Here is a 24,979-nt window from a genome sequence, read left to right as displayed (position 1 = left end):
TAAGCATGGTCTAGTGCAGAGGCTGGAAAGTTTTCAAGTAGCACTTGCCAAAGTATATTTTAAATTTCTTAATCAGAAGTCCAATGGGCTAACAGAGGTTTAGAAGACATGGGATTTGCTGCTGGTGTCCCTGGGACTCTTGGCTGTGTCTCAGCATGGAGCCATTCCCATTTTGCAGTGACTCTGTGTCAGGTCCAGCCCATATGCCATCCACAGCTCCTGACTCCTGGTCCAACAGCCAGGCCATTCTGAGTCAGGCTTAGAAAACATGGATTTCTCACCAGTTAAAAGCTGATACATTGCATCACCTTGGTCCAATAATTTCTCTTCCAGTTGTCTTAATTACCCTTCTGACCTTGGTCCTGTTTCTCTCCCTAGGTTGAGAAATATTCCAGAATAGAATGGCTTTTATTTTGATGCGTTATCACAGCTCCATTGCAGATGCAAAGAAATCATGGGAAGCTTCCCACCATCCATGAAGGAAATAAAAGAGAATCTTGCTGGTGTGAGAACCATGGTACTGGGGAGACCTTGTCATGCTGTTAATGATGTAAGGGGAAAATGCTGTAGAAAAAAATGTGTTCTAGCAAGCAGGCTTCATTTCTGTCCAAATGCCAGTGTGGCTTATTAATTTCTAATGAAGTGAAATATATTCATGCTCTCTGAAGTAGACTGTGTTGATTTAATTTGTGTTTTATGATCAAGATTCTAGATTTCATATCTTTTCTAAGTAGTGAGCAGGGATTTAGCTTCATAAGACACATTAATATCAATACAATATAACTCCCCAGACACTTCTTTAAAGACTATTTTATACATAACAACATAGAATTTCACCTCTATATTTCTCTCATTCTCTCCAAGAGAAAACACTGATAGCTAATCTGAAGGCAAGCACACATTTTATTATTGCTCTCAAAGCAGTAAGCATTTTTAGTGCTCTGAATTTTTCTTGCTGACAAACAACAGGCAGTGTATAACTCAGAAATCAAATAGCTGCTTTTTTGTGGGCTGGGGAAAGCAGCAGAACAATCTCAGGCAAGAAATCACAGGTTATTATTTATTTTATATGATTTCAGTGCACTGCTTTCAGAGCTTTTTTGCTTTAGAGAACTGGTATGCACTGAATGAGGGAGATCCTTCTCCAGTATGAAATATTATTAGAAAAGGAATGTTCACTTTTCTAGAGGAAATTTCCTTCCTGCTTCCTTCCTCATGAGTAACAATGATCCAAATACTGTTGGGAATTGAAATAGGGAGGAAAATGACTTGTTTTCCAAGCAAAATATGTTAGTTTTATTTTTACTTTGTCCTTACAAACCATGTTTCTGACTTTCATCCCAACCACTAAATTTATCTCTCTGTGCTAAAAGACAATTGTCACATGTTAGACACTTGTTCATCCAAGAGAATGCAATCTGGAGAGGATCCTAGATGATTTGGAATATTTTCCAGCAGAAGAAAAGACCTCTCAGTGTCGCCTGAGGACTGTTGGTGGGTCTTGGACATACTGAGATGTTCTGTTTGAGCTGGTGAGGACTTGCTGGAACAGGGTCTGTGCTGTGGGATGAACCAGCTGGCTGGACTTTGTGGGATGTACCTGTGGGATCACATCTATATCATGATTACCCTCAAGTAAGGGAACATTACATTTGTCAGAGTTTAGTCTTCCTAAAATTGGGCTTTCCTGATTTAACTCATGATTCAGATAAACAAAATTCTGATGACACTTCCCAAGGGTTGGACTCATGGTGACCCAGTCACGATTTGCCTTGGTTTGCGATTGCAGAACATTCCTTTGGCTCTGGACTGAGTACATTTGGCAAGTATGGAGCGTCTCTGGAGCTGTGCAAGTCTGCTCCTGAAGAATGCTGTGCACTACACTGGTCAGTGGTACTGTTGTGTATTAATCCCATGAAGCAAATTCTCCCATCTGATCAAGTGCTGAAGTTTAAAGGGGCTCTTGCAATACAAGAGAACATAAATCATCACCTTAACTGCAGCCTGTGTCATGGGATTCAGCCTAACAACAAAATAAATCTATAAATCATCTGGAAATGATCGAGGAGACGAGTGCCTGGATTTTATAAGTTGAGTGTTGAATAATTATGAGCTCTCAGTGTATGCCCAGGTCTCACACACACACACACACACACACACACACACACACACACACACTGGAAGTGTATAGCTGATAGAGATGTAGCCCAGAAATTCATTATTTGACAGTTGTAGAAGTCGTGAGTCCCAGGGACTGCCTGACCTTAGGCTGCATCATATTTAAGTATCACTGAATTTCTGGGGACTTGCTTGTACATGAATCAGAGGGATGAAGGTCAGGGAAATAAAAGGTATGTTTAAGCTGAAGAATAACATTGGCCCAAAAGCAAATGGGTATGTATTGCCTATGAACGCACTGAGAGAACATTTGAGAATGCTCCTAGCTATTTAAAATTATCAAATTTCTAAACAGTCTTCCAATAGGATTAATGAGAGTGAAAATGAGGACTGCCTGTAAGGTGGAGTCTAAAGTGTGTTATATAAAGTGGTGTCTACAATACTAGCTGAAGTTAATGGCTAAAGTGCTCCAAAATATCATCAGGTATTTTAAGCTGGATAACATACAGACCTCAGTCACACGCAGTATTTCTTTCCACTAAAAGGGGTGTTGCATTTCCACACTCTTTTTATAGCAATATTGACTTTTGGAACTCAAGTAACTTTTGTAAGCTGGCTGAGAAATGCATTTAGGAAGAAAGGCTAGGGGTGATTTTGCTAGAACATCCTTATCAGTGAGGAAAAAAAAAAAAAAGAAAGTTACGTCTGTTATAATTTACTAACATGAAAGCTCCTCAAGGTCTCTGTGTTCAGAACCCAGCAGGAATTTTCCAACTGAGGAGGAGGAAGAGAAATGTTTACTAAAAGACAGATTGCAAACATCAAGCTGCCTGTTCTGCAATTGATCTTTTACTCTGAGAATATCCAGAAGATCTATACTTATGGTTGGCTGTTATTTGGAAAGGCAGTAAAAGACATTCTGCTGAGAACTGCTTCATATTAAGCTTGCAACTTGGGGAGCTTTTAAAATACAGCAATTGCCTTGGTTGTTCATTTCAAGGCAGACCCTGCTCTGTACATTTAAAGTAATGATTTGTCTTTCAGATCCACTGGAAATATGTTGGGGGTTTTTTTCCTTGCTTGCTTAAGAAGTGTGAAAATATAACAAAGGGGGAAAAAAAGGATATTAGATAGGTCTTTTGTTAAATGTCACACTCTGGCCCTTTTCTGAACAAAAAGAGGCCAAAAAAAATTTTAAGAAAGGTAGGTGCAAATGTTCTTGAGAAGGGAAGCTGTCACATTCAGTCCATGGGGCTGTGCTAGCTCAGTGGAACACAACGGGAGAGCCCAGAAGTCGGGGAATGATGTTTGCTGAATGATCACATTGTGATTTTTAGGAGAGGCACATCTACACTTTTTCACGTTGACCTTTAGTTTCTTATCACTGCAGATTGATCTCCTATTTTGTGCTCTTTTCCCTGCATTTTTAATCACTATTTTCTTGATGAGAAGACAGCTCGGAAGAATTAGAAGATTAATTTCTACTAGGAAGAAACTTGAGTCTTTGTCAACTGCCCTTTCAATTGCTGCTGCTAGGAGATTGAGACATGGAAAAGAGATTTATTGTTTACTGCCTGGTAACATGAAACTACATCCACATACCCATGGCTCCTATCTGGTACTCATGCACAAACTTGTCTTCTATGCAGCAGCAAAGCTTTGCTAGAAACTGCATTTACCTCTTCCACTGCCTCTGTAATTGTCAAATCTTCTGCAATAAAGCCCCTTTCAGTATCATTTCCCAGCAGAGGTGTGATAGCTATAAGCTAGCTCCTTGACTCTGATATTAAATTCCCTGGTATTAATGGATTATGGCCTTCAGCATTGTCAATATTATTGAGAACAACATTGTGACACTGGAAACTCAATCAAACCTCACCTTTTACCTTAATTGTTACACAGTTTTTACCTTAGCACTCTGCAAGGAAGAAATTATTCTGGATCCATGAAAACAAATCAAATGTAAAAGACAGCAAGTAATGATTGCTGTCCCTTCACCCTCAAAGAAAACAGGTAACTGCAAAAAATAAATAGAGACACTGGTGAAAGAAAAAGGGATATAAATGGGGCCATAGGTTATAAGAAATTCTGCCTGCTTGCATCTACAGTGCACTAACAGTTCAGCAATTTCTCAAAGGCAAGTGGGTTGCTTTCACAGCATTTTTTGATGCATCTTTTGGGAGACCTGGGGCTAAAGATTGCCCAGGTGTGATTTGTAATTCTACTTCCTGCCTGCTCCCACATATGCAGTGGAAAGTCCTGTACCCTCTTCTTTTTGAGCATAGCTGACTAAAGTCAAGGATCCCCAGGGAAATCCACAGCAAAATTGTGTTCCTGCTTTATGATGACAGTTAACTTTGAAATTAAAAACTAATAAAGAAAATTCTAACTGAGCCCAAAGTGGTACTGGCTTTTTTGACTAAAATTTCAGCATTGAATAACTGGAATTTCAATATCATCCCATATCTGTTTGTGAAGCAGTATTTTCCCAAATGGCTAGTGATGCAGTGCTTTCTCTGTCCTGCTGAATAAATCTATTTTAAGTCAATTCCCAGTAAAAGAGTCTGAAAACCTCCTCTTGCTGTTGGCATTGTTTATTTGCAACAGTAAAAATCTGCCAAATTTCAGGCTTCATCCAGGAGCTCAGTCCTTTATCCAGCAAAACCATTCATCACATTCATTAATCACAGACTTAATTCCAAAACACGTGAACAGTTCCCAGTGACATCTGCAGAGTAAGTCATCTTCAACAGTTTAGGTTAGGCACACCCATCCCCTGCATCAGAGGGTTCTGTTTGCATGTTCAGAGCACAGCACTGCAAGGGAATGTTCACCAACAGAAGGTACCTGAGGAGCTGCTGAGTGGGGCAGGGGAGAGGGGACCAACTACAGTGAGTGAGGGCACTGGGGAAGACAGGAGGCTTGTCTTCATGCCCTAAAATTTATATTCCACTTCATCCCAAAGATTGGGCTAGCTGGAAGTTTATCTTGGTCTGGGAGTGTATTCAGGCCAAATACAATGTCAGGCTTCTGCAGTCTTTAGAGATTTCTGTTTGGTTTCAGGGGTTGTTTCAGGGGTTTCAGTTCCCCTGCAGACCCCTGCCCCGTGAGGGATTTGCTGCAGAAGATGGAATGGCACAGCATTGCTCAGCCCTCAGAGATGTAAATGGATGCTGGTGAAGGAGGATCTTCTGCTCCAGCCTAAAACCTGGCACAGACATCACTTCACTGCACTGAGTGATTTTAATCTGATGGAGCCTTCTTTATTCAAATCTCATCACTATTGACTGACAACAGGAGTAAAAATCTTAAATAGAAACGTTTCTATCTGTAATTATAATTGGATTTTACAAACCTCCCCTCTCCACTACATTGACCATGCAATGATTTGTATGATTTCAGTTCTGTGCTTGTTTGGGAAGAAGCCTGGTATATCATCAGCACGAATTTCTCTGTACAGAGTTTACAAGGGCAGGTGCACAGGAGAGAAATGGGTAGTTTGGCCTTGTGTTGACAGGAACCGTTACTGGCATGGAAAAAGTTTAATTTTAATCTCACTATAAAACATGGAGCCAATAACTTTGTGGGTAGTGAAACTCACACCAAGAACACTCATCCAAGCCTTACAAACATGAAGGGGGCTCTGACTCAGATGGGTTGAAGGCAGGTCAAGATGAAACCACCTTGCTCACAGGAAATGAAGAAGTGACTGATGGTGCTTGGGTAGTGGATGGCTTTATTTCAGTCCAGTGAATGTGCTGCTGTGCACAAAGTGTCCTCTGGCTGGAGGATTGCAATAAAGGGCTGTGGGGTGGAAATCGCCCTGTGCAGCAGAAACCTTAATGTTCAGGAGCTCAGAGTGTGGCTCACCAGGAATGTTCTGTAATAATGTAAAATATGGTGGGGCCTTTTGTTCTGTTTTGTTGTGTTTTATGAGAGCTGACTGCTGCTTTTAGTGACCTTCCCAAGATGAGCTCTCAGCTAATGTGGAGTGCATTTACAGAGCTGGCTGCCTGACGTGCACTCTGATGGAACCATCTTGCTCCATTTCTAGTTTCTGCATTTTTCTTCCTTTGAACAAATGGGAAAGAAATAGTTAAACATTAAACTTTGCAGATAATAGTATTTACAGCTACTGAACACATTAAAAATGGTTTTCTGTCCTTGGCAGCTTTGTGCCTTTGAGGGTTCTGCTTGTGTGCAGAAAAAAAGTAATTTTGCTCTGCTACAGGCAGCAGCACGGGAGTCCAGTGTTTGTTCGAATTCTTGCTCTGAAATCCTACTTCTGTTCTTTCTCAGCATTGCTTGTTCCAACCCAGGGTCATTCAGACTGAAAAGATAACCTGAGTGCATGGAAAGCATGAAAGGCACAGGTCATGGTCTATCAGTTAAATAAACTAGTATGATAAACTGAACCCTGCCAGGGGAGAAGCAGGCACAGAATCTTACATGGAATTTTGTCCTGCTTTTGCCATTCAGACAGTTGGCCACCTCAGCCCTTAATATGTGAAATACCACCTTTGGCTCCAGTATTTTTAATGTAGGGTTTTTGCTCTTGCATGCTATGGGCTACTTATGAACTGTCAGGCAAAAATATGTGAAATGTTCCTTCAGACTAAGCAAAGTGATTGCTTTGAAAGACACATTGCAAAAAGGTTGTTCCTCTAGGTCATCAGGTACCCTCTTATGAAGTGTTGGGCATCCCTGTGCTCATTATCATTAGAAGGACAGGAAGAGTTTGATGGGATGTAGGACCAGGCATGGGGCTGGTTGTGGAGTTTGCAATTTCCTTCCCTTTCAGACTTTTGGCATGAACCAGAAAAGTGAGCTTTTGTTTTAAAAATAACTGTGGTGACCATCTGAATCATCATCATGATGGACAGTGAGGTGGATGATTTGCTCCTGAACCTTGCCTTGGCAACCTCTTTGGAAATCTATGAAAAATAGTATTACTGCCTTTTTTTTCCCCCTTAGTATGTCTTTAAATTGAGGTTTTAATGCATATAAATCCCAACAGTTATAATCAGTGCACTATATATTTTTATTATTATGAATGAGGTCTAGAGACATTATTTATGAGGAATCAAGTGAAAATTTATGGTGGGAACCATAAATTTTAAAGGGGCTTCTTTCACTTAATTAATTAAAAACAGTTCCACCAAAATCAGCAAAATGATGTGACAGTAGGAGGGATCAGAGATTTCTCCTCCATCTTTACTGAGCACATCTGAATTCCTTCACAGTCTGATAACTAACAGAAAACTAATGAACTGCTGAGTGTGTGCTTCTTGCATCAAGCCTTAAAACATGGTCAGGTCTTTGAGGTTTTTAAGCTCAATGGAAAACTCAAGGTGTCTCAGTACTTGAGAACATAACATAGAGTCTTATAATGCTATTATTTTTTCAGAAATAATAACAGAACTTCTTATCCACTGGGAGATATCTGGTCATCTAAGAATCCCCCCTCTTCTGGGGAATATTTTAAGGACAAAAGACGTGTTGACCTCTCAAAAACAGAATAAACCTGTCCCTAATAAGTAATGACTGCTTTAGGGAAAAGATTTTCTTGTTAAACGTTGAAGTGGAACTAAGCAACTAGATTTGCTTCAGCTGAGTTGTAAACTGTCCTGCTTGTACAGAACCTGGGAAATAAAACTGTAATTTTATTTGATGTAGTTGGAGAAGGGACCAAGAAAATAGCAATTACTGACTGAAAACTGCCTCTTGGGCACTGTAGAGAGAAGTAAGTCCCAGTGTAACAGGACCAATAAAATGTCTTGAAATATGAAGAAATGTCTGTGTCAGTGATTTTGTAAAATTGTTTTGAGCAGCTACACAATTTTGCTGGAGATTGCTTGCAGAATGAACTGGAAACACTTTTCCTAATGACCAATGTGCAATATAAAAGTCACATGGCTTTCCTTCATCCCATAGGGCTGGAAGTTCAGAATCTTAATCAAAACTTTTTTCCTCTGACTTACAGCAGTTCTCATAGCCCTAAGGACGGCCACACAATTTGGATAGCTTTGTGAAAGAAGATCTACTGCCTGCCATAGGAACTTAGATCCTAAAAAAGTCAACATGCAGCTGGCAAAAAAGGCAAGCAAACACCCCAATCGTTCAATACAACAATGAAATGTTGAAGTTGTCTTGATGAAAGCTCTGTTCTATCTGCCTCAACTAAAGCAGACATTGTCACTTAGGACCAGAGGGGATATTCTGATCATCAAGTGAAAGTAGAATTTAATCCAATTATTTTTCTGGGGAGCCCAAGACATTTAGTCTAACTCAAGCCTGCCTTTTGGAAAGACTTCAGTAAGTTGCAGTGATTAATCAGACTGGAAGTTTTAAAATGCACACCTAGTTTCTAATTCAGATTTACCTGGCTCTAGTTTCCAGATATTAGTTCTTGTTTAGTGCTTACTATTTGTTCTTTGTGAAAGCATTTATAATACAGACACTTTCTGGTTTTATTTTTGAACATGACAGAATATTTAGAGTTTCCTAGATCTAAATCTCACATTAGATTCCTCCATATCGTGACTGTACTTTTGTAGAGTGGAGCTCTTCCCAATTTCAGTCTAGACCTGTGTCTAAGAAATAGAGAAAACAAGGCAAAATAAAGAGAGGAAATAGGATGCACAGGGAGAGATGTCAGAAACACAAAATCCTTGTTTCTGGCTGATGTCCAAACTCTTGCCAGGCTGTCCACGGTAAGGCTGGGTCACAGACATGGCTTCACACCATAAACTAGAACAGAGTTTTTGGAAAAAAGCAGAGGGGCCACCAGGAATTACAAGGGAGGCATGGAAAATCTTTAGAAAATCCTCCGGGCAAAGCTGTTTTCCAGGTGCAAAATAATTCCTCTGTTTTTCCCCCTGCTTCCTCTTCAAGAAAGGGAGTGAAGGATTAATTACCTGAGGGAATGGTATGAACCTGTGTCAGGGAGGTTTAGGTTGGATATCAGGAAAAGGTTTTTCACCCAGAGGGTGGCTGGGCACTGGAACAGGCTCCCCAGGGCAGTGGTCACAGCACCAAGCCTGACAGAGCTCAAGAAATATTTGGACAATGCTCTCAGGTACATGGTGTGACTCTTGGGGTGTCCTGTGCAGGGCCAGGAGCTGGACTTTCATGATCCCTGTGGATCCCTTCCTACTCAGAATATTCTATGACTCTGATTTTCAGTGTTACAGCATCTGTTTGCCAGTAATATAAAACACTTTGTTTAAAAAACAGTTACGGGTACAATAATGCATTCTGTCTCTGTAAACATTAGAAGTTTAAAAAAAAGAGCTATAGAAGTTGCATTGCAACCACGGAAAAGGCCATTGTATAAATAAGGAAACAGTGGAGAAAAAGGGAAACTGTTAGATGCCTTGCTGTCCAATATATAAATTGCTATGTATAAGACACTTAAACTACAAGAAGGAATAAAAGACACTGAAAAATGAGGGAGAAAGCCAAGAGACAACCTGAGGACACAGACTGGCAGATTGGTCTCAGCTTACAAGGGTGACTGGAGCCATTCAGAAATGGAGAGGAAAATTGTTAAAGAAACAGCATCTGTTGGGAGGTGCAGCACAAAGGTGGCAGTGGAGCTGCCCTTGCAGCATTGTCCTGGAGGAGATTGTGAATGAACTTCTTCCAGTTGCACCTATGACCATGGTCACAGGCCAGCAGAAACTTTGTGCACTTGGAAACTTTGTCAAGGTCAGCTGTGGCTGTGTTTAAGCAGAGTGCCTGATTGCAGCTTCCAGGTGGTTGCACAAACCTTGAAGGGACCCTCAGATGAAATACATGTTGGCTGAAATATTTTAGGTGCTAATAATCCATCTAAACCTGTCTGGTTTCCACAAAGATCACAGCAGGAGCCTTTTCTCACCAGTGCCATCCTGTGCCCTGCTTCCCTATTTCTCGTGTACAGCACTGCAGTGGGAGAAAGGAGAGCTGTTCACAAGAAAGTCTCTAAAATGTAAAAATGGAAACAGAGTGGTTTTCCCAGTCTTTTATTCTTAGAAATACTGGAGTGATGTGACACAGAGGTGTGTAAGGCTGTTGTGCTGGTTTCTTTGGGTGCTCAGAGACCTTATATCCAGCATCCTGCCTGCAGTGCCAGCCAAGGGGATGGTGGTGGGCTCAGGGTGGCAGCACAGGGGCAGCCCTAGGTGTCCATGTCCGTCTGGTGCCTGGAGCTCTGCCCCACACAGCTGCTCCCCCTGTGTGCCTTGTTTTGGGTAAGGGGGATTCAATCCCTCATCACCCCCCTGTGCCACTTTGCAGGCTGGGTCATGGCTTTGGGGACCCCTCTGCAGAGCATCTCTGGTCTGGGGCATCTCTCTTGTCCACAACCCCAAACAGCTGCTGGGAGGAGCTACTCTGCCTCCTTGTCAGACAAATGGTGTCCACAGGGCTTTTAATGAGTCAGGGAAATGTCTCAAGCAGGGGAACAGAAAAGAAATTCACTTGACAGCACCTTCTCAATCCCTTTTTTGTCAAGGTCAATGACAATTTTTGGAAATTAAACCTGGAATCTATTTCACTTTCTCCTCTTTTCTCCTCTCTTCCCCTTCTTCCTTCTGTTCAATCTTCCCTGCAGAAAAAAAATCCCCACTCAACTCAAGGGGTCAGTTCTCCAGAAGGAGGTGGGAATCAATCTTGTTGCTGAAACGAAGAATTAAAATGTTCTTCAAAACTTTGTCATTTATTTATAAAATACAAGACTTATGATTTATTTGTCGTCCCTTTCTCATTAATCTTTGTCTTTTTCAGGCATTCAGGAAATGTATGCCAGCCCTCCTCAGATTCATTAAAAGAAATAAAAAGGTTTCCTTTACCTGCCTTCTTCTGCTGAGCATTGTAGGACTGGACTTTATGGATATTTTTAGGAAATATTAAAAAAAAAAAAAAGAAATGTACTTTAAAAATTAAATAGAACCTTAAAAGGAATATCAGCTCTTGGAACATTTGTGATAGAACTGAATGATTTGGATTCCAATTGTAGTATAAGATAAAGGAAGCACATATAACTTTATTTAATGCATGCTCCCTTCAGGACTAAGGAGCCTTTGGTAACACTTTCATGCACTCTAACACACAATTTCTAGAGCTTTATTAAAGGGCCCTAAGCATGAAAGTGGGTTCTATGTATGTGTATATTCCAGGTAATATTAATGTAGATGTGTTACAGTAAATTTCCAATACATTTTTCTTTCTTTCTCTTCTTTCCCCTTGTCTCCATTCTAACATGCTTTTGAGGTGGAGCTGCTGAATCACAGTTAGGGAGGATGAAGGGCTGTTGGTCTCTCAGGTGTGTTTTCCTTCAAGGCAGCACTGTCTCTTGCAGCTGTGGTGGTGAAGAAGAACCTGTGGAGAGCTGAACTTGTGCTGTGTCTCAGAAGCCTCCTGTGCTTGAGAAAAGGCTCAGTTCTGTCAGGGTCTGTATGAAAGTTATTGTTTGAATTTTTTGTAGTGAGACACTGCCTCTCCAGCTAGAGAAGAAATCAACATTCAAAAAGTTGATTTAAGACAGTAAAAATGTAAAAATGTACCATTTAGTGCAACGAAAGGTGTGCATGCACAGAGTAGGAGTCAGCTGTGAGCCTCCATCTGGAGTCCCAGAGGTGTGACCCACTGCAGCTCTGCTCCCACTGGATACATTGCTCCACCTGCAAATGTGTTGGATGCTCCATATCTGCTCATTTCAATATAAATGAACCTGACTAAAGCCTCAGACCTGGCTACTTCAGTATCAAGAAATCTTCTCAATAGTCAAAAATTTCCTTCCTAAATTTGATCCATTTCTCTTTGTTTTTTATCTTGTTTCCTTTCTCACCCAAAGCGACCCCAGATAACAGTGCATTTTAAAAACTGACATCTTATACTATTTAGAATTATTTGTGATTACACTGCTATTAACTTGCCCAGCTGATGTGTGTGTGGTCTTGTGAAGATGATTTGTGGGCAGGGTTGCTTCTCCCCTATACTCAAAGCAGGTTTTGGTACAGCTTTCTGTAATTTTTGTCTCTCTGTTTCATTTAATTTAGGACACCCCTGCCTCACCAGTATATTTTAGTCTTTACTAATTTTTGGAATTTTCCTGCCAAACTTTATGTTGTTAATGGAGATGATGGGAAGTGGGATGTACGACCCTTTAAATCCCACTGTTACAAATCTGTGTGCTGCAGATAACTAAGACCATTTATATATCAGCCTCAAGGTGAAGGTAATAAATCTTGCTCATCCTTGGGACACTTTGCCAAGTGACTGATTAAAAGCAATCTTCACAGGAATTGTTCTCTTTGCAACTGGCCCACAAAATCTCAAACCAATCCCTCCCCTCTTAGTTACTCCAGTACCTGTAGTAGAAGAAAGCTGTTAGTTCTCTGAGAGGACTTGAATATTCTTCTTTTAAACTTCTAGTCTACTCTTCACTCCTGGTCACTGTATCCTGCAGGTATTCAGTTCTGCTGAACACTTGGGCTACACAAGAAAGAGAATTATTATGTTTTTTTTCCTCAGTGCCATTAGGCTGCAGGTGTCAGTCTGCAGACAGAGTTTCTGGAGAAGGCATGTCCTGCCCCGGGAGAAGAAGCTGGAGCAAGCAGCAAGGCTGCCAGCAAAAGTGCTTTTTGAATGTAGACAAGTGGCTGATTGGCAGTGTTGGGGAGGCAGGGGAGTATTTGGGTGGGGAAAGAAGGTATTGTAACAGAGAAGAGGTTTTAACTGCAAATGTATGGTGGGCATAAGGGAGACAAAACACTGCTTAAGAAATAGTGTGATTTAAAAAATACATTATTTGGTTGTCAAGTGAATTATAGAGGAGAAAGGGAGATTATTCACTGGATGCATCATAGTGACAGGACATAAAGGATTAGACATGCTGTGTGAGCCATAAAGCTTTCACCAAGCAGGGAAAGAGTAATGATCTTGGTTTTATTGTGCTGTTTTCAGGCTGACAAAGTTCTAATTTTGTTCCAAAAATAAAATTATGAACTAAATAGAAATGGCTCTTAGATTGTGTATGTTTGCTTCTGTGATGGTGTTGACTGTGTATGAGACAGTTTGATAACTATCTGTCAGAGGTGTAGAGAAACCTCGTGCTTCATGGGAGCCCAGATAATTCCCAAAACAAATGCAGATAAAATTTCTTCCTATCGATTAGCTTTCTGGCTGCTTGTATTTGCTTCTGCAGCACCCTCTGTTAGTGTGGGGTGAACACCTGGCGACTTGCAAGAGCTGGCAGTCTGACCACAGCTTCTCACGGAGGAGGACTGTGTTTGATGTGCCTGTGCTGGCTCTCCCCCAGCCCAGGGTCAGGAGATGCTGCTCTGGAAAGTGCCTCTCCTGCCTCTCACCCCCCTCTCCTGAGTCACAGGGGTGCATCATCATCCATCAGCCACGGGCAAAGTGCTGCTGCCACCTCCCGTGGCTGTGCTGCCCCAGCCCCACTGTCCCCAGGCAGGCAGAGGCTTCCAGCTTGCCTTTTGCACAAACACCAAACCCAGTAAAAGCAGGTGAAGGACCCACGTCAAGCTGGATTGACCTAACAAAGGAATAGCAGTGGCCTGCCTTCAGCTGGGATAGAGTTAATTATTCTTAGCAGCTGGTACACTACTGTTTTGTATTTAGGATGAAAATAATGTTGTTAACACACTCAGGGGCGCTGTTCAGCAGGTGGTGAGCAATTTTACTGTGCTTCACTTGGTTTACTTGGGGTTTATTCCTCTCTTTGTTATCTACTTTTGGTCATAACTTTAAATGTTGTTATTAATGTAATTTACTTTAAAACAGTTTAATAATTGAAATAATCTCAACCCACAGGTTTTACCTTTTTCTCATTCTCCTCCCCACCACATCAGGCCAGAGGGCATGGAGTGAGCAGGCAGCTGCCTACTGCTGCTATTGCTTAGCTGCCATCTGAGGTTAAACCGTGACAGACACTTCAACTTTATTGCTTCATATTCATTATGACTTGGACAGCCCCTTGACTGGCTGTGGCGGAAAACTTCAAAATTAAATTCTAGAGTGTTTTGTTTACTAGAACAGCAAGTTCTGCTCATTTACAACACTCAGAACAAGGTAGTTGGTGAGGAATGTAAAAAATACACTTAAATCACTTCCGTAAGCAAAATTCAAAACTCAGAGGAGCAATTTAATCTCAAGAGCTCAAAAGAAGACAATGTAACAGTGTGGTCACCTGCACTTTTTTGATTCATTCACTCTTTTGAATCACTCTTATGTGGTTCACACAGGCTGAGTAAAAATGTAGACCTGACCTGCTAGCTGATCTTTTCTTCTTTTTTTTTTTCCTTCAAGATTTTCCCATTTTTCTTAATTCTCTCCCTTCAGTTACTTAACAGTAAATTTATCTCAATTTCCAAACTGAAGTTAACAAAGAGAAGGGTGTATTAACTACACAATCAATATATAAAGGGTGTGACACATGAATGAATCACCAGAAAGATAATGAGATATTAAAAAAAAGTTATTCTGATTTATAAGCACTGGAGAGTTAAATTTTCATACCCTCTAAGCAATTTGAAGGCTAGAAATGTTCTTGAAAGAATCTTCACAAAGGTTTCTTATGCTTGCTCATTGGTACTTTCATAATGTTCATGTCTTTCCCTTTCTCATGACTTCCCACTGATGATAACCTTTATTAAATGAGAAAATTCTGTTAGCAGTTCCTAAGTGTATTATCCTCCTCTTTGGGTTGTGCTGTACAATTAAATTAAGATCTTAGACTGTATTTCTCAAAATTATCTGTTTCTTCCTGTAGCATATTCCCATTCTTGACAGCAAGTCCTGTCAGCAACTGAAGCAAGCTCTTTCTCACCAGCTCTTTTTTCTTTATTCTTCTTTTTGGAGAGGCAGTATTGCATTTAAAAAAAAAAATTCTAAGCTTGAGCCACAAAAAACTTCAGCAGATCCTTTCTTCATTCCAAAAGATTCTTTTTTCCTGAATGTTTTAACATTTTCTCTTTAAGTGCGTCCCTTCTCTCATGCTGAGTCTCCTCTTCTCTGCCATAACTAATATTTCTTCATGAATGTCTTCATCAAACACACAAAAATGAGGCGTTGTGCATCATGGTTTGAGAAAAAAACTAACATCAAGCTCTTTTCTGGAAAAGAGATCATATTTATCTTTAGTAATTTTATTCTGTACTTCATTCATCTTTATTTTGTGTCTGGGTTTGCACTTGCTCTTATGTTCCAGCTTTGTTCTCAGTCCTGCATGAAGTCCTATTAATTAAATGCCTTTCTCAGTCACTCCTTCCCACTATCTTAAATATGAATAAGCCTGGGAAAGGTCATCATCTTCAGCTGCCCTTTTAATACAGAGTGAAGCCAGCTATAAAACAAAGCCCAGAGAAAATCAAACCAAACCTGGAAGGACTGAGCTGAAAAGCAGTAATTGCTGGGCTGTCCCCAGCAGAACAGAAGTGCTGAATTTAACCCCAAAATAAAACTGAGAGGATTATTGGCAAGGACTTGATGAAAGAAAGCGCAGTAGATAATATTGATCGTAGTTGGCTATTTTTAGCTCCAGAAAGTGCTTTGCAAACACTAATTAACCATGGTATTGCACAACCTGTGGATCTGTTCTAGTAGGGCTTTTAAGCTTTGGTACTTCTATGATATCTGGCCAAAGATTAAGCAAAGTGTAACAAAACTTTTTCTGCTGGAGAAATGGACCCACTTTAATCTAGTGTCTTGGTGTATGCTAATGTACTTTGCAAACAGCAGTGAGCACTTCTTAATGGAGGTGCATTTGCTGTGGTCTAATTGGGCACTAAATAGGAGTAAAACATCATATTCACTCCTAGTCCTTGGGTGGAAGGGCTGGGAAGGAGAAGGTGAGGTGCTGGCAGTGGGCCAGGGCAGCTCATAGTGCTGGCTTTGCTTGGGTTTGGGTCTTTGTTTTTTTTAAATTGAATCTCCTTGGGGCTCTGTCCATTACTGCATATCCACAGAGGATTCTGGAGGACCCATCTAAGGTCTAACCACGGCTGAAAAGCACAGGAGTGTTGCTGTCTCTGCAGTCTTCACTCATCCATCACGTGAGTCCCTATGGTGGTGACCATGATATTGGTCTATAGAAGAGTTAAACACAGTTCCAATTATCAATAACGAATAAAACCAATTACATAACTATTTCCTTTGCTGACAGTCAGATCTGTCATGCATCACTGATATGAAGCTCCTCAAGATTTGAGCCATTCAAGATCTGATCCAAACTTGATAATTTTTTTATTTTTTAGTTATTAATCAGTAGCAATAGCTGGACAGTTATGATTAAGCAATTGCATTGTGAACCTTGTGCACTTGGCTAATCTTTTGTTTTAAGGGAAAGAGAAGACAATCCCAAGATGAATGGGCTGTCTGGACCAGAGCCACCAGGAGTGAAGTCAGCAGAACTGAGCAGGAACGGGGGGAAAGGTAATTCTGGCAGTGGGAGACCACCACCACCAAGCCACTGACCACCCACTCAAAACGGAGCCCAGGCTCAAATGGAGGGAAGAACTGTGCATGCAGACTAATTAGCATGAGAAATGAGAGATAGGAACTAGCAAAGAGGGGGTTGAGTACTGATTAATTAAAAAAGTTATGTAACCTGTAAGCAGTGGATGCTGATGCTTTTGTTAAAATGTTTAATTAGTGTAAGGTTTGGATGGTCAGGTAGCCAGCCTTTTGTGGGTTACTACCCAGCTCCCTACTTTGCACAAACTAGAAAACAATATTAGAAATACCTCCCTTGGTGTGTGAATTGATGGTGAACGCCAGAAAATGAGCTGGCATTCAGGACAACAGAACTAAAAGCAGAGGAAATCTCAGTTTTAGTTTCTGTCTCCATCTCCCATACTGACTGCGCAGCACAACAGCAACTAACCCAAAACTGCTTAACCCAGTGGCCAGTTTTTCTTTCTGATGGGTAAACCACCAAGCCTCACAGGTTTCAAAATACTTGGTAGAACACAGACTGTCCTTCTCATACTCTCATGCATCAGGTACAACTGTTTATTTTCACTTTGACCACCAGTGTCTATCTTCCATCTCCAACTTTTCTCTCTTTGCCATTCCCAGAGATCTGAAATGAAAAGAGGAATCTATTTTTAAGTGACAGCATCAATTTTATTTGCACTGATAAGTAAAATTGACCTGTTATTTTAGGTAGAAAAAAACCTGCTCTGCAAGAACAACAACCTAATTGTTCTTCAAACACTGCACACCTCAAAAACCTCTAAGATCTTCTGATTTTGATGAAGACTTTGAGAAGAAAAGAGAGATCAAGAGTTTTATCTGGTACCAGTCTTCTCCATAGGTATTGCAACTGATTCCTGTTTACTGCATCACAGTCCCTGCCTCATTGCTGCAAAGAAAAAAAGTAGGAGTGAGGTGTGAGACCTCAAACCAGCTTGGTTGTACCTCAGCCTGTGCTGGGTAGAGCAGTATCACTGCAGTCCCTGTTAGTGTGTTTGTTTTCCAGGCTCTAATAAAACCCATGTGCATGCAATCACTGCTGCACTAAATTGAGAGAGATTTGGTGAGCACATGGCTAACCAGGATTTCAAGTGGAGAGAGACCCTACAGGCCTTGTAGCTCATAGCTCCTGCCTCTGTCAGTGTGAAGGCAATGTGGAAAGCCAAGCACAAAACATCAGGAACAGCTGATACTGATACTGGGCCTCGATTGTCACAACCCATTCATTTTCAAGCATTTTTTTATTGAGCACAGCTTACGAGAAGCAGAAGGTGTTAACTCCTGACGGTGTTAACTGGTTTTAAATGTCCTTTCAAGGGGAAAGGCTGCTTCTCAAGGGCTGTGTGGTTTTCCAAGTTCCACTACAAGTAAAGTAAAGCTAGAAAGGTTTGGAGAAGGGTAATAATCTAATGAATGGCATCCCAGACAGGAGTAATTAAGCAAGCTATGGCTTCTCAGCATCAGAAAGATGGGGAAGGTTCATTTGCTGACCCTTGCAGATCAATGTCATGAGGCACCCCACAAAGCTGCTGGGTGGCAGGCTTAAAATTAAAATAATGAAGTATTACTCCATGTGGTTCAGTGGCAGAACTCATTGCCACCAGCCACTGGAGGCCTGTCATTCAAACGGCTTCCAGGAGAAATCAGATGTCTGGATGTCTGCCGGGACCTGCTGACAACAGAGATGCTCACACACAGCCATGTTCAGGAGCCCCAGAGCCAGTGCTTTCATGGAATTTTGCTGAACATGCTCCTGCTTCTTTTTCCATCCCCTTAAACATCCCACCAGCTACCAGCAGGGGCACTTGGGTCTGATCCAGTGATGCTATTACACTGCAAGGATTGCTCTGCCCAAATCAGGAAGGTGACATTAAGCACTACAAGACCCTGTGCAAATAACTGCTCTACATTACATGTGCAGAGTAGAGCTGGGTGTGGCAAGAGTGTGGGGACACAGTGAGATAAATATGGAAATATATATGAGCCTGCCCAAAACTGTGTATCAGCATAAAAGGGGCCTAAGGGCTTCCCTGGCAGTGGTATTGTCCCTCAGAGAATTGGTGCAAAGTAGCTGTATGATGCTAGAACAGGAAAATGAATTTTATAATAATTATGAATCACTGAGGAAAAAAGCCAACTATCTTTTAATGCAGAATAATAGACATGTATTCAGTACTTAAAATGATCCCTCTAATCTGAACAGGATCTGAGTTTTATATTTTGGAAGAGAGGGTGTGCTCAGACATAATTCCAGTGCAGCTGCCGACAATGTTTTTTTTGTGGCTGGTTATCCATCCATAATTCAGGACAGTGAATTTAGCATTTTAGTTTTGCACAGCCAATTTATTTCCAGACTGCTCAAGTTTTCCACAGTATTTTAAGTGGTAGAAATCATGCCAGAAGATAAAATCTCTGCAGCCTTACTCAGGTGTATGTTAGCTACCATCAGTGTGCCTCCAGGAGCCAGAGCAGTGGTGAGAGCTCCTGCCTGGGAGCTGGGAAGTCAGGATACAGATGGTTCCTCAGCTTGCTGTCATGGTGCACTTCATTCCTGTTGTTGAAACCTCTCTTGTGTGCAGGAAAAGCAATCCCCATTTATTATGCTGTAGGGAACATACCAGCTGGAGAGTCTCTGTAGCCTTGTGGTTTTGAGGTTTGTGTTGCCTTGAGAATACTGCAGTCTTTGGGTTAAAAAAAAAAAATAAATTGGTGGCCCCACTGCATTTTTTGAGGTGGCAGACCCCTGGCTTTGTGTTTATATATGATTTGCAAATCCTGGGATGCTGAGCTACTGTGTTTCTTTTCCATGTCCAGGGTGTAGTTGGCAACTAGACCAGCATTAGACATAGTCAGGATGACCTGCAGCTGCTCTTTACCTCTGCAGAAAAAGTTTTCTAAAATGCCCAAGTCCTGCTGACTCAGCATCTGATTTTTACATGCTTTTTTTCAGGAAAATTAGCAGCATTTTTCAACTAGTTGGCCTCATCCTCCCTCCTGGCCTCAAAAATCTATGAATCTAAAGCACAGAAGATGAAGAAATATTTCTGCTTGTGTCAAGAAAACCCTTCTATTTCTCAGTGTTAATATTTCTAATTTACATTTAGTGCTTGGGGGTTTAGAGATGATATGGAACAGCAGCTATGAACCCTCCTTTCACATATGTTGGGGCAAGCAGCTATTTATAGCTTTTGATTTGCAGTTGGAGGAAGAACCATAAATATTCCCTAATTCAGCAGGAAAACAGTTCCAGCAATATAAAAAAAGAGCCTCAGTACTTAGGAATGGCATAGGATTTGGGCTGTATTGATTATGCTGTTTCAGCTAAGATTTATCTGTTTGAAGTTTCTGAGACTGGTGCAGTCTTGTGTCCATTTAAAGATATCCCAGCCCTATGGGGTCTGTTGTTAAGCTTTGCATCCTTAACAGAATGGTGTGCAAAAAATGTTCTGTGAAAACAGCCCAACTCCTTGGCAACTCCTGCATATTCCTGGAGGAGACCTAAAAATCACTGATGTGAAAATTTGCAATGTATTAATATGCCTTTGGGGACATGATAATAGTCTGTGATACCACACCTTTAAACTATGTGATGAGGAGAGAGGGAAAAGGGCTGTAATTGTTCTGCATGTTTGTTACAGGATTATTTCACTATGTATTTGATAAAATACAATCCCTCATGGTCATGTATAATTTTACAGTGTTAAAAATAATTATGAGAATAGCTTTTACAGTTTTTTGTTTTAACATAGCTGGGCAGATGTTTCATTGCAGTTTATTGTATTTTTGATGTCTCCAAGGGGATGTGTAATTGCTCTTCCCTGGTCAGAGTTTCTCAATACATTTACTCACATAATGCACCTATTTTTGGTATTTCTGTTGCATGCAGTTCCAGTGGAAATAAATATTCTTAATCCCAGCCAACTGAGATGCAAACATTTAAAATTAAATGTAGTTACTCATTTTAAAAGGTCACTCTTGTCTTTTTATTAGTGCTATCTATTTCCTCAAATCTGCTTCACATTCAGATCACTAAAATGAAGAGCAGTGTAACCCCAAACAGTTGGAGCTGTGGCAGACAGTGGAAGGGAGAATTCTAGCATGTGTGGCTACTGGGTCTTAAGTGTTGCCACTCATCCCTTGGGCTGTGCATAGTCTGCAGAGACATGCCCCGTCCTCTGTGGATCTTCTCATCCTCTCCAAATATTTTCTGCACTCGTGAATCACTTGTTTTCTGCAGTGATGTGCACAGGCTCTCTTGTGCATTACAAATTTCTGCTCTGAGCTACGTGGACTGCAAAATGCTTTGAGATTCCAAACCAAATGGAGATTCACACTCCGATTCTCCTGAGCCCTATACCCAGGGTGTAGTTAACTCCTGGGAAATGCCAGCAGCTCCAAATAAGGATGGGAAGCCTCTGAAGATTGAAATAAGGTTCGAGGCAGCTGGACGAATTTTTTTCTTTTTTTTTCTTTTTTTTTTTTTTTTTTTGCAGATAGTCATAGCTATTGAGATATTAAAATCAATGTCATGAGCTGTCACTTATGGACTGCATTAGCTCTGCTCTGCCATGAACTTGCTCTTCTTCACCACACAAACCTTCTGAAACTGCGAGGGAACAAACATTTCTCACCAAGCCTAAGTACCGTCAGCTCTTAATCTGAATATGTTTGGATTTCTCACTGAATCTGCCAACATCCATTAGAGTCACCATTAATGGGCCATGGTGGGATTTGAACTCATCAGCACAATTTACAAAATCGTTTGGAGCACAAAAACTTTTAGGAGCAGCTGAGTGGTGAAACCATGCTCAGGGGACAAGAGTTTTTCTAGCAAACCGTGGAGCAGGAAGGCAGCTTGGAGGAGGAGCAATCGCTCTGGCTCCCACCCGGATTAATGAAAACCAACGTTTGAGTCCGTGATAAACAAAGGAACAGCCCAAGGTGTTTTGAACCTTCTCAACAAGCAAGAGAGGCAGAGGAAGGCGTCAGGGAAGACAGCCAGACAGTCATCAGTCTATCTCTAAGAATTGTTTTAATTACTAAGGGGACAGAAGAACAGGGAAAATTGATCTCTGGTGCAAAGGCAGAACATGTCAGATTTACCATTCTTCCCATTTCCCTTTACAAGTGCTGCCTCACACTGAGTGATGCTTTTGAACCCCCACGTGCCCACTGATGAATTAGAATCCATATTTGCATGAAGGGATTATAATTTAGCCCTCTGTGGCTTCACACACAAATTTACCACTCCCTTACAGACAGTAGCCATCAGCTTTGTGTAGGATCATTATACCCAGATCAGCTGTAGTGTGCAATTTTAATTTGATGCTTTAGCAACAGCCAGGAGCCCTGTTTTAGCTGTCCCTGTGTCTCACATTATTTATTCTGTTCATAGTCTTTAAGCTGGGATAGCCAACCCTTGAGGCAGGAGACTACAGCAGAGCTGCTTGTCCAGCGAGCCCAGCCGAGAGCAGGGCTGTCAGAGGAGCTTCTGGAGATGCTGCAATTCCAGGTAGATCTCCTGCCAAAGCCTAAACCCACGTGTCAAGTACACACCAGTTACCCATCTCTCTCAATCCTCCATTCATTTGGTTTTGCATCACAAACCAGTATCTAATTGCGGCCAAGTCTGACTTCTGATTTTAAAATTCTATTTTTAGATAAGTGCAGAGCTGGGTTTAGCCAGCCTGAGCTCAAATTTGGAACAAACTGCAGTGGCACTTGGTATTTGCTGCAGAGGTGCCCTGGTGCCACTAGCAGTGGGCTTTCCCAGGAGATGGGCTGGGCCATGTGCTTCTGCATCACTCTCTGGATGCAGCAGAAGAAAATTCTTTATCTAAGTTCCATTCAGCTGAAGCAGGTCCTTATTTGAAGCTGCCAGCCATGATGTGAGCTCAGGAAGCGTGTCTGCCTGAAGTGGAGGGGCCGCAAGGAGAATGAGAAGGGCAAAAGGCAGATGGTGGCTGGTTCCACATCCTGTTAAAAAGAGAGAGAGCAGGATTTGTGTCAGAGGTGAGGCTAGTTCGTGGTGGCTGAGAGGGCTCACGGGGTGGTGCTGTGGCACAGAGCTGCTTGAGTTGTGCAGAAAGAGACAGAGAAGCTTGTGCTTGTAATTCACTGTCCCTGTGGTGCTGTGGTCAGACCGTGAGCCAGGCAGGAACGCACCTGCCAGGTGACAAACATCCTGTGCTCAGCCACCTGCACTCTGACTTCAGCAGACTGTCCTTCAAACGAATCGCCCATCTCCTGTGTTACTCTGGTGCAGGACATGCAGACCCACAGGCTTTGCTGCATCAATAATCCTCTCTGAATGAGAGCTGGGCTTGGGGGATGGCCCTGGCTGCAGCCAGAACCTCTCAGGGCTTGGATGGAAAAGCAGGGACACAGCTCTTGGGGACACAGTCCTACCAAGGGCTCCCTTTGCTTCTCTGCTTCCAATCGTACAAGAATAAACACACTGGTTTGCTGAGCCTGAGCCTCAGCAGTGTTGTCTATTTAAAAAGTAAGGGTGGAAGTGAGCTATTTTTTCACATATTTTGAGGCGCTTCCTGTGAAGTGTCAAAAAATAAGAGAAATAGGGAAAGGTAAACAACAGGTGGTTATTTATAGAAGAAAGTAGTTAAATGTGAGGTACAGAAGTATTCCTTATTAAAAGAAATCAATTAATTCCTTGATCACCTAGTATGATCTTGTCTACAAGCTCTCGTGTGTTTTAAGGAAAAATTTCTATTTTTTATAATCACTGTTTTCCAAGACTTAGAGCTGTACGGACGAGTCTGTTTCTCTTCACCTCACCAGGATTTATAGCTGCAGTCAGCCTTTTGGAGGAACAGACATCAAAGCCTTCAGCAGGTGTGCAGTGACCAGGAAACGACGCAGCACAAAATCCAGAGAGGAGGTGACACGACATTTCCCTTGGGATCCTTATAAAAATGACATGGAAAGGACAGGAGTGTTTGCAGATTGCATTGCAAGCCCTGCAGAAAATCTATCAGCCAAACCGGGAAATAATCTTGGGAATGACAAGCGTCATTGAAGTTTAATGCTTACAGAACTGTGGGAACTGGTCCCAGTGCCAAAATACTAGCCAGCCTGGAATAAAGGTGTTTTTCCATGAGCTTATGTGCCAAGGGCTAGCCATCAGTGCAGCACTTCTGAATTGCAGGGATGCAGCCATGCTGAAGCTGAAAGGACCTCAGGCAGCTGTAGGTAACTGATGGAAGAGCTGCTCCATAGCTCAACAAGCAGGAGAAGGGAAAACGACATCATTTCAAATATTTAAAATATTCTAGCACAAACAAAACAAAATAGATGCAACAAATAAAAGCTATTCATCTGTCAGGACTGGATGTACATGATTTCTTAATGTGCCATTGGCATTTGCCAGAGGCATCTATTTTTTGAGCTATGTGTCTGAATTGCATGTTGCCAATAAGTAGTTTAGTGCTTGTGTTGCACAAATACGTATTTTTTCTATGAAAATGTCTTCTTGACCAGTTAGACGCCAAATAAAAATGGTCTAGAAATGTATGCACACCTGAGCCAGCTGATGGTCTGGGTGGTTTCTCTGAGCTGGATGCTGTAGGTGGCACTAGTGGTGTAGCTGATGTTAAATTATGCAGATTTTATCCCCTTTTGGCTGAAGTGGTAATTTTTGATTGAGGTAGAGGAGTTTGCAATTATCTGTAGAGCTGTCACATGTTAAATTGTTCTAGTTTCATTTGTTTTAACTTCATGAATACTCTACTGCCAAGGGAGTGACCTCAAAAAGTCCTTCTCAGAAATCTGTGATTGGCACATCTCTTATATCCATACAAAATGGAAACGTATATTTGATATATTGGAGCCATTATCTGCATTCTGTGTTGAGTGAATAGAGCTAAACGTATTTGCTGGAGCTGCAAAAATGTCTCACTAAAATAATTAGTTTCAACACGAACAGGAGTTGAAGATTATTTTGTAATCTGCTGCAAGCATCAGTCAGTAGTGTTGCAATTGAAACGATTTCCTGAGATGAATAACATTTTGAATTTATTGTTGTGATGTTACCTACCTGACTACTTGGCTGCTGTAAATCAAGTGACACTACTGGAAGCATGTGGATGAATGCCAACTGGAGATCTGGCCCATTATCAGAGTATAAAATTCTCAATCCAAAGGTATTTTACTGGGTAAGGCACCCAGATCTATATATAAATTTCTTAATTGAAACAGATGGCAAGAGACCATAAATTTTTTTGCGATGTATAACGCAGACAGGTAACAAGGACACATTTATCAGCATCATGGTGAATCACAGGAACATAAAAGGGAGCTCAGAGAAATGTGCTGTCCTATAAAAGCAACAGGACGGACTCACAGCTTCAAGGCTTTAGTATTC

The 24,979-nt window shown here is 41.4% G+C and overlaps 2 long non-coding RNA genes across 2 annotated transcripts in view; both read left to right on the top strand.

The window, feature by feature from the left end:
- The window catches only part of LOC148224194 (uncharacterized), a 29,126-nt gene extending 8,087 nt beyond the window's left edge, over nt 1–21,039 (top strand). Inside the window, exons 3-5 of the long non-coding RNA XR_015802160.1 lie at nt 379–16,557; nt 17,290–17,440; nt 19,550–21,039. This is a non-coding gene — a long non-coding RNA (uncharacterized LOC148224194). The remainder of the gene's footprint in view (nt 1–378; nt 16,558–17,289; nt 17,441–19,549) is intronic.
- A 61-nt stretch (nt 21,040–21,100) lies between these two features.
- On the top strand, nt 21,101–24,629 carry LOC148224193 (uncharacterized). The gene is made up of 2 exons (XR_015802161.1): nt 21,101–22,111; nt 23,398–24,629. It is a non-coding gene; the product is annotated as an uncharacterized LOC148224193 (long non-coding RNA).
- The last annotated feature ends 350 nt before the right edge of the window (nt 24,630–24,979 follow it).

The sequence above is a fragment of the Sturnus vulgaris genome, chromosome 3, assembly GCF_052056855.1.
Source record: "Sturnus vulgaris isolate bStuVul1 chromosome 3, bStuVul1.hap1, whole genome shotgun sequence".
NCBI lineage: Eukaryota > Metazoa > Chordata > Aves > Passeriformes > Sturnidae > Sturnus > Sturnus vulgaris.
Note: the sequence above shows the minus strand (reverse complement) of the source record. Positions and strands in the feature narration are given on the sequence as shown.